This window comes from Rhinoderma darwinii, chromosome 4, assembly GCF_050947455.1.
Source record: "Rhinoderma darwinii isolate aRhiDar2 chromosome 4, aRhiDar2.hap1, whole genome shotgun sequence".
Classification (NCBI taxonomy): Eukaryota; Metazoa; Chordata; class Amphibia; order Anura; family Rhinodermatidae; genus Rhinoderma; species Rhinoderma darwinii.
In genome coordinates this window covers 228,158,479-228,167,799 of record NC_134690.1, presented here as the reverse complement: position 1 = coordinate 228,167,799, position 9,321 = coordinate 228,158,479, and the positions used below count along the sequence as shown (strand labels likewise).

General features: G+C 38.7%; 1 protein-coding gene across 5 annotated transcripts in view; it reads right to left on the bottom strand.

Moving 5' to 3' along the window:
• Positions 1-7,275: 7,275 nt before the first annotated feature.
• Positions 7,276-9,321, bottom strand: part of SOBP (sine oculis binding protein homolog) — a 202,653-nt gene continuing 200,607 nt past the window's right edge. For 4 of the 5 annotated variants that reach the window (XM_075862230.1, XM_075862231.1, XM_075862232.1 and 1 more), the window contains one exon: positions 7,277-9,224. The gene's annotated coding sequence lies outside the window, so the exon portion shown is untranslated. Of the gene's footprint in view, positions 9,225-9,321 lie in introns of all 5 variants that reach the window. The other variant, XM_075862235.1, reaches the window with a different exon arrangement.

Genomic DNA, 9,321 nt, shown 5'->3' with positions numbered 1-9,321 from the left:
CATTTTACCTAGGGGTACGTGGCTGGATAGACAAATACCAGGCACTTTTAGATGTGGTAGCTGTAAAGCTTGTGACTTCATTCTCAAAGGGAATAGCTTTACCAGTGTTGCAACACAGGAGAAATACAACATTCGGGATTTTGTGAATTGCAAAACAGCGGGGGTGGTTTACCTCATTACATGCCCATGCCCCCTTAATTATGTGGGTAAAACGGCGCGACAATTTCGGCGCCGGATAAGGGAGCATGTCGGAGACATTATTCATGCTAGGGACACCCCAATATCTAAGCATGTGCATGCCAAACACCAAGGCCAAGCAGCATGTTTAAAGTTTCAAGCAATTGAACTCATTAGACCCCCTAAAAGAGGAGGTGACTGGGACAATTTAATTCTACGCAAAGAAGCCCAATGGATCCATAGACTGGCATGCATACAACCAGCGGGTTTAAACGAGCAGACTAATTATACGTGTTTTATTTAATATGTAATACCATTCCTCCTCCTTAGGTGGCCAATATTCACCTTGGGTGGCCTTTTGGGTGGGTGGTTGTATTTTGCATAGTGTACTATGTTTGATATGGCCATATTGGCCAGTTAACATATTTAGAGATCTTGTGTCAGAAATTTTAAATGGGAGGGATTCCGCTATCTTGTCCACCCAATATGTGTTTATAAACTAGAGAGTTGCTTATTATAGGTAGTCCACTTGCGGTGGGTAACTGTCCCGCAAGACATACTTACAAACAAATTATCGGCTTGCTCTTACCTTCCTCTTACTTGGCAGTCCGGGCGATACGTCCCTGGCTTCTACTGCGCCTGCGCGTTCGGTTTGATGCGGCCGATGATGACCCCTGGCTGTCAGCTGACGGCGGGGGGTCACATGGGCAGGTGTCACGAATCGAGAGGGTGTTGTGATTGGTCAGTTTATGTAGCGCCGCCAAAAAACGAGGGGTGGAGTTTGGTGCTTATAGTAACCCAGCGCCTGCAATGAAGTATGCCGTTGACATCGATACGAGCATCTTCCCATGACGCACAGCAGAATATCTGCTGTTGAATACTATTATCGCTGGTGATGAGGCCAGAGTGACCAAGATACGGACCCCTGAGGATGAGTATCTGAAACGCGTAGGGTCGTTCATTGTATATTGAATGTCTGCATAGGGGACAGTAGCATTGTTTTACACCCAGCGCTAGGAGATCCGGTGTTTTGTTCACGGACACTGGTGCACTTTGGGGATTGTACTACTGTTGTGCCCAGGTTAAATGCTGTTTTCAGTGAAACATTGTTACAAACACTGAGATATATTTATCATAATGACTCAGTGTTTTTTGTTTAATACGCTTTTAAATTTTCACGGTGGGGCTTATTTCACAGTGGTGTGTTACCCCTGTTTTTAAAACGAGTTACTATTAAAAGGTATATTTTACTCAGTTGTCACTTCAGTGAACCTTCTGAAGCCAGACTTGGCAAATTTGCTGTTGATTTACCTTATCAATTCTGCATCGCAAATCCGCAGCAATTTACAGTATAATACAAGTGGAAAAGCCACAGATTTTCACAGTGAATTTCATCATTATAAATGTAGATTTTGCAGGAGATTTGTTGCCGATTTACAATGGATTTGCGGGGAAATCCACAGAGGAAATTGTCTGCCACATCTGGCCGTGTTCTAAAAGGCTCGTACACAAATTCATTAGATCCGGCTCACACCATGTAGGTTCCCTATGTCACATATGTTTAAAAAGAGAAGAAAATAAGTATTTTTTTCTCTCATTTTTTCTCTTCAGACATATCCAAAAAATATGAAGTAGGAAAGAGTATGCCAATATGTTTTGGATCTTTTTGCCATCGAATATATATATATATATATATATAGATATATATATATATATATATATATATATATATATTTAACATGCACTTTTCTTGTGGTTCTAAAAAGTTTACCTACTATCTTTTTCAGTGCCCCCAAAATTTTGTTAAACATAAGCCAAAAATACAAACTTTTGACATACATCTGCATCGATACTGTATGTTGCATCATAGATCTATATACTTTCTTGATAGGCCAAAACCGTGGTGTGAACATTACCTGAAGGATTTTTCCTGATATGTGTGTCCACATCAAAGTAGAAAACTGAACGCTATCTTTAGATCAGCAAGGGTCGCATGTTTTCCTCCTCAGCTCAAGAAGCAATGTTATTTATCTTTATCTCCAGAACATGATTTCAACAGTATGCTTTATTTTACTGGTGTAACTTTTCTGAAACATTATATGGTATGTTCATAACATCTCCATGCAGAATGCTTATGTCATGAGATCACATACCAGGAGGATAAATAGGACTTCATGCCAGATCTGTAATGTAAAAGTAGCATCTTTACTACTAGGCATTTAGCTACAATGTGTTTTGTGTTGATGATAACATATATATACATACATACATACATACATACATACATACATACATACATACATAATATGCATATGTATATTACATTAGTCTTAAAATCATACATAACACATACATACAGCATACATCTATAGAAAAAATATTTTTTCTAGTTCACCTCTCCAGCCTTTGGCTGAAACTTGAGCACCCGCATATTTTGAAACCTGACCAAGCTTAGATGGATTGTAATGAGGCGGCTTCTTCCAGCCAAGAATAGACTAAATATCTTATTATATAGTCTTTTCCTGATTTATCTTAAACAACAAAAACAACAGTGTTTAATCTCCATCACAGGATTTCATGACTGCTAGCAATAAATAAAGTGTAGCTACCAGCTAAACTCTGTGCTGATTCATTACATAATGCAGTATATCTGTTGCAGGGCTTGAAGTTCTGTTTCTGATACAAAGCTCCAAACCCCCTGCTTCCATTCACACAGCCATATATACATGATAGTATTCTGTCTGCCGTTATAAAAAAATATGAAAAAATACATGATCAGTAAGGGAAGAGAGAACGGAGCTGCCGTATAATAATGGCACTTCGTTCTCTGCTTCAGCGGGATGCAACTGTCCTTTAACAAGTATGTCTGTGTTCTCATCGTTGGGGGATGTACAATGACATCCCGGGCTGCAGGTTCTATACCTCAAAGAGAACAGACATTGAGGTCATTTTGGCATGGACTAAGACCAATGGTGTTAGACATTAGCATATTCTGTCTGGTGAGGCCCCAGTAGAGAAAGATTAAGCCCTGCTGTAGTGTATATAATGTATATGTAGTGCATCTTCCATGCAGCCATGAGCAGAGACCATTGCAGGCAGCCAGTGGAACCCACGGAGACCCTGCCATTTTAGAAACTGCTGCTCTAGATGTGTTCAATGCTAGAAATAAAAAAAACTAACCCCGAAACACATATTTTACTTCCAACTTTTTACCTTTTAAAGAAAGCCATTGCTTGCAAAACCAGTCCCTTAAAGGGGTTTTCCCACGAGGGACATATATGACATATCCACAGGATATGTAATAAATGTAAGATGCGGATCCCACCTCTTGGACCCACAACTATCTCTAGAACCCCTTTTTAGCTTTTTGTGCTCACGCTAACTCCCAGGCCACTTCCTGATTACATGGACTGGAGTTACGGAAACAGCGCAACTCACTGAGCTACCGTTTCCATAACTCCCATAGTAGTGAATGGCAGTTACGGAAGCAGCATAGCATGCGAGCTACAAAGTTTCCGTAACTACCATTCAGTTCTAAGGGGCTTACGGAAATCGCGTAACTCAGCGAGCTATGATGTTTTGTCCTTCATGTTCGGAAATCAGCCGGAACACAAAGAGGTAGAACGGGGTTTAGGGGCTTTGTTCTAGAGATAGGTGCGGGTGCCAGAGGTGGGACTCGGATCTATTTGACAGTTATGACATATCCTGTGGATATGTCATAAATGTCCCTCGTGGGAAAACCCCTTTAAGATTTTATCCACAGCACTCTGTATTACTTCATTTTTGCCCTTTCAGTACTCTGCTTGTTCAAGTGGATAACAGCGGTGTAGAGATTAGCAAATTGATTCTACACAAATTCGTTCCGAATCTTCAAAAAGATTCTGATTTTAGCAGATCCAAAACTTTTGAGATTCATACCTCAGGTATTGCTCTGAATGGCGGTCTCCATTTTATAAATCAGATGAAGACAAGGAGACAGAGGAGAAGAATCACATGACCTCGGGGCGGTAGCCCGGCGGGCTTCCCCATAATGCTTTACAGGCAGCCCTCCCTCTAGCACAGCCAATCATGAGGGGTATAGGTGTGAGTCACTGATGACAGTCATATCCATTATAAACAGCTAAACCAGGAAATGCTGCTGCAGATAAATAGTGGATTACTGTACGTGAGGGTGTTTCATAGTGAGGAGAAGAGAATAGATAGTTAGATTTACAATAATTTGATAAGAAATTGATTTTAGAGATAGAAAAGCGTCCGACAGTGTGTTAGTAAGGCAGGCACAGGCAACCATTGCTGTGAGCGAGTGCTGCTGCAGCTATACAATTCTTACATTAATTTGTGAATCACCAATCTTCATTACATTATTCACAAATCTTCTTCAATAGTGCTGATAGCGTGCCGCTACATTCTGAAACAGACATCTCGGACTTTACATAATTTATTGTTTTGCCAATATCAAACAGTGTCACAAAAATTGGTGTATTGTTCCGTGTCAAGCATTTATTCAGCGCCTTTATATTTCAGTCTGTATCCAAGTGACAACTTTTTTTTTTCCAATAAATGGATTTTAATTTTAATTTAAATCTTGGTGCTGATAGGGTGCTGCTGTCTAGTGATATAGACTTCCCGGACGTGAAGTCACATATTGTTTTGCACATATCTAATTGCTAATAATAGTGCCACCAAAATTTGGCGTATTGTTCTGTATCAAGTATTTATATAGCGCCGTTATACATCAGTCTGTGTCCAAGGGACAATTTTATTTTAAATAAATAGATTTTTAATTTAAATCCTGGTGCTGATAAAAGTTCTGCTGCCAGCTGATACAGACATCACGGTTGCGACGTTACTCTTTGTTTTGCATATATCTATAATTGCTAATAGTGCCACCCAAATTTTACATATTGTTCTGTGTTAAACTTAGCCAACAATCTAAGACATCTACCACCAAAAAGGGATCATATTTGAACCATTTTTTCTTATTTTAAAAAGCATAAAAATTCTGATAGTGCAGTGTGTTTTTAAACAGGCTGTTTGTTACCACCGGCTACCATCCGTTTACCCATAGCCATATATGTTGCTGTCACTTTGACAATACTAATGTTGTCTTGGCATTAAAAAGCTTGAAAGGGGTTGGATACAGTCCTAGAAGTCATCAGAGTGTCATACACAACTTTTCAGGGCAATCGGGGTACTTTAGATCCACCAAAAAGGGATCATATTTGAACCATTTTTTCTTATTTTAAAAAGCATAAAAATTCTGATAGTGCAGTGTGTTTTTAAACAGGCTGTTTGTTACCACCGGCTACCATCCGTTTATCCATAGCCATATATGTTGCTGTCACTTTGACAATACTAATGTTGTCTTGGCATTAAAAAGCTTGAAAGGGGTTGGATACAGTCCTAGAAGTCATCAGAGTGTCATACACAACTTTTCAGGGCAATCGTGGTACTTTAGATTCTCAAGGAATTTATTCAGACCAAATTTAATCTTACGGCCAGTTCGATAGAAATTAACCCGAAACGAATTTCGGGAAATTTGCTCAATTGTACAGCAGAACTCTTTATTGTAATTGCTTTACATGAAGTCTGTTGAGTATTCAAAAATATCTTGTTACACACCACAAATTTATGTGAGATCAGTTAATCTTCCAGTTTATCTTCACATTTGTACATATTAATATTTAAATCATATAATTTCTAATTTAACAGGTGTTTTTTTTTTTTTTTTAAAGTATTTCATTTATATAGGGTGGTTACCTAAATGCTTATTGATGTTTTATGTTGTATTATGTGTGCATTACTCTTTTATCTTCAAGATCTGCTTTATCTGATATACCTGCTTGTGAAGCTGCAAGTTCAGAGCTTATTGCAGATTTCCCATCCAGATTTGTAGGTGAAAAGTCAACAGCATAAGATTTTTGCAGGCAACAGGCTGAGTCTTATCCACATGGTGCTGAACATTTTACGCACGGAAATTAGAGCATCCAGGTCCAGGTTGTACCATGTAATTCTACAGAAGTAATGGGTCATGTCATCAAGACGCCCATCAAGACGCCCAGATGCTTGGGTGGAGTTTCACAAATGTCAGCCAGCCAGCGTCACTGTGCAACTTTGGCAGTGCTTACCATTGTTGTCCACTGTGGAAACCCAGCTGGGAAAACCTGGTGTAGATCTATAGTAGAGCATTGTTCATCATTACCGTATGTTTCTTTTTTTTTCCGTGGGCATGTGACCTGAACTAACATAAAACATATATGTAATATAGGCAACGGATAATTTTTTGATGCCTCGGTCATCTTAGTATTATGCAGAGTTTAAAATGTATTTAAAAAAATACACCAATATTTCTTGTTCCCAAGCTTGTCACTGTACATCTGTTTCAACTCTTTGTCACGTCAACATGTCAGCAGCACGTTTTAACTGCCTGTCGCATTCACAGTACATTCTGGGTATGACTACACATAGCAGACATTGCCGCACGATAACTTCTGTCACCGCTTGTCAAATATAGTTTATATACTCTGCAAAGACAGGGTGGATTATTACCACAGCATAATGGGCATAATATGACAGAACTTCTAGGTAAGCATTGCCAACTATCCTGTCCATAATTACCAAGTTGCCCAGATAGTTAATAGGACAGCCAGTTAAAAACAATCCATCTGACATGGCCCTAACCTGTTAGGCATTAAGTAGGGATAATAAATTAAGAAAGAAGGGCCTCTTAGCAAAATCAAAATAAGGCCTTCCCTTCTTTTTGATCGACTGTACACGCACCCTCAATCTGGGCATGCTCTAAGGTGCCCATAGTCCATAACCCTTTTTCAAGATAGACTCCACAGAGTTGCAGATCTTGGGACAGAGGCAGCAGAGGGAACCAGATCGCAAAGCAGCCTTTCTCCATGCATCTAATTTGGACTTGGGAAACAGGCCGAAAATGATAACGGCCCCTCACCTCTTTAACCCTCTTCGTGGCTGGTATGCCACTGACATTAAAACTGTTTATGACATAATGAATATATGTACACATGAATTAACAATTATAATGAACTTATAGTGCTAAAAGCTTTGTCTTATGTATACAGAGTAATATATAAATCATGAAAAAACAACATCGTCAAAGTTTGCACAGAAATTTATAGGATGAAAAGAGATGTTGTAAGGAACAGTCCATAAAGATATCATTATCCCAATAATCCAACAAAACACAAACACTTCAGTTCACTTTCTTTCCACACACACAAGTCGCCTTCATCACAGTGGGAATGTTAATAATAATACAGAGTTTTTTCAAATTTACCAAAGAATGACGTGTTGTATTTTAATTTTGGAAACAAATTGATAGGTCGTCTGTTCCCAAACAGGTTAAAAGTTACAATTCTGGAAACATGTAACATGACAGAAAGAGGATTTGACACTCCACAAATTCGGAATCGAGTCCATGTTAATAAATAAAGGGGGCATTTCCGAAACAGTAGTTTAAACTGCTAAGTGATTTTGTTTTTGTCTTTTTTGTCCTTTTTTACAAACAAAGCTATAGAAATACATTATATACATAGTACTAACAGTACACATACACTAAAAAAGCTGCTATGCTCCAATCCATACTGCACAGAATGCCTTTATATCGAATCCACATAATTATAAAAAATGCACGTCTACTTCAAATAGCAGGCACTGTGCAGAAAAGGTGAATGAGCAGATGCTTTATTTGAGTTAGTAAACATATACACTGAATCACAATGTGATTTAATGAGATTTCGCCAAACTTGAATGAAAAAAGTAAGGGGGACACTTTACATCAGTTCCACTCTTTCTTAAAGATAAGTGCTGGCACACGAGCTCTATGCTAGTGTTGTTTTGGACTCTTGGCTACATCTGTACAAGTGCACATAATTAAATAAATGTGTCTTCTACCCTGTTATATCCTCACTCCAGTGACTGAGGACTGAATTGCACATTTTTCTTCATCAAGACAGGAGTAAGCAACCACGAAAACATAATAGCAGGCAGGAAAAAGGGGGGTTGTGGTTCCAAGAAAAAGGGTGTCTGGGGGGAAAAAAAATTTCACTTGGCCCCCATTCCATCATTGGCATGCCCATACTATTCCAATTATCATGAAAGGGCTGTGTGTATGTGGAGAGATTGTCTCGCTGGCTTCCTGGATCAGTCAAATCTAGAGAGGTTGAAATTTCATCCTGTATCTCTTATGACGCTCAGCAAATATCTCCTCCCTCACTTGTCAGATTATTTTACACCCTAGGGGAATTTTGGTCTTTAGTTCAACACTTTTGCTCTGTTCCCAATTGGGGTGCTGTTTAGGGGGAGTTTAAAAAGAAATATGAGTAGAATAAACAGTTACAGATCTCTTTTGCCATCTAGCCTGTACAAGAAACCACAATATCAACTATTCATGCTGCCTTCTACTGCACTATGTAAGGATTAAAATACAAAAAGCCTAACACTGAAAATATGGCATTAGACATAAAGGTGGCCTTTGTTAAAATAAAAAGTACAATATTAGCCATTAAAACTTTTTCTTTAAATGTTTCAATTAAAAGTGCATCATGGGTAAGTGAGAAATCACTATGAAGTGTTGCTATTCCAATGCAAAACCTTTACCCTTTTAACAGTTCCACACCCTATACAACAAAGTCAAATTCTCATTGTAGCAGCAAAACCATAAGTCTCTTAAGCAAAAAAAAGACGTCCATATAATTCCAGTCATACGTTTCCCTCCCATACAGATACTGAGGGCATGAGTAATTTGTTGGTCCACTTTCTTCTTTACGATAACAACTGTAGATGCAGGGGAAAGTGAAGTGGAAAGGAATGCTCAGCATCCTATGAGATATGGATGGCATGGCTTTTCTTGCACGACAGCATGATGGGTAGAGACAGCAGGAAGTTAGTTTGTGTTCAGCAAAGGCAGTGGCAGGCAGACGAATGGAAATAAGAAGTGAACCAGCTGGTGTATTTGGGGAAGTGTACGTAGACTGTGCTGCTCACATTTTCCCATGCAAGATACCCTGTTAGCCAGCATCCTATCAAAAGATACAAAAAACAACAACATTATTTCATATACTGGTATGGTGCATACAATAATATATATATATATATATATATATATATATATATATA